Genomic DNA, 431 nt, shown 5'->3' with positions numbered 1-431 from the left:
GCCCACTCCTGATCCTCTTGCCTCAGCCTCTCACGTGCTGGTATTACAAGCACATACCATGGCCCAGACCAACCATCCCATGTGTTTAAGCAAAGTGTTTTGAACCTTGAGGCTTTGAAGATTAGAAAATGCTTTGAACTCATCTAAATATACCAGGCTGACTGCTGTAACTGTTTTGTTTTGTTTTTCCCTATTGAAAAAGATGAGGTGGACAGGTCTTGCTGTGTTGTCCAGGTTAGCCCCAAGTTCCTGGGCTCAAGCAATCCTTTTGCCTCTGTCTCTTGTGTAACCACAGCCATGCCACCATGTCTAGACACATGTACTGGGAATTTGTTGAGCATCTGGCTTGCCCCGGGGGTACCATTTCAGCCTTCCTGATTTCAGGGCTCTTTGGTGGCTGGAGACGGGAGCCGTGAGAGCGGAGTCACCCT

Source organism: Microtus ochrogaster, linkage group LG1 (genome assembly GCF_000317375.1).
Source record: "Microtus ochrogaster isolate Prairie Vole_2 linkage group LG1, MicOch1.0, whole genome shotgun sequence".
Taxonomy (NCBI): Eukaryota; Metazoa; Chordata; class Mammalia; order Rodentia; family Cricetidae; genus Microtus; species Microtus ochrogaster.
This window is presented reverse-complemented; position numbering follows the sequence as displayed.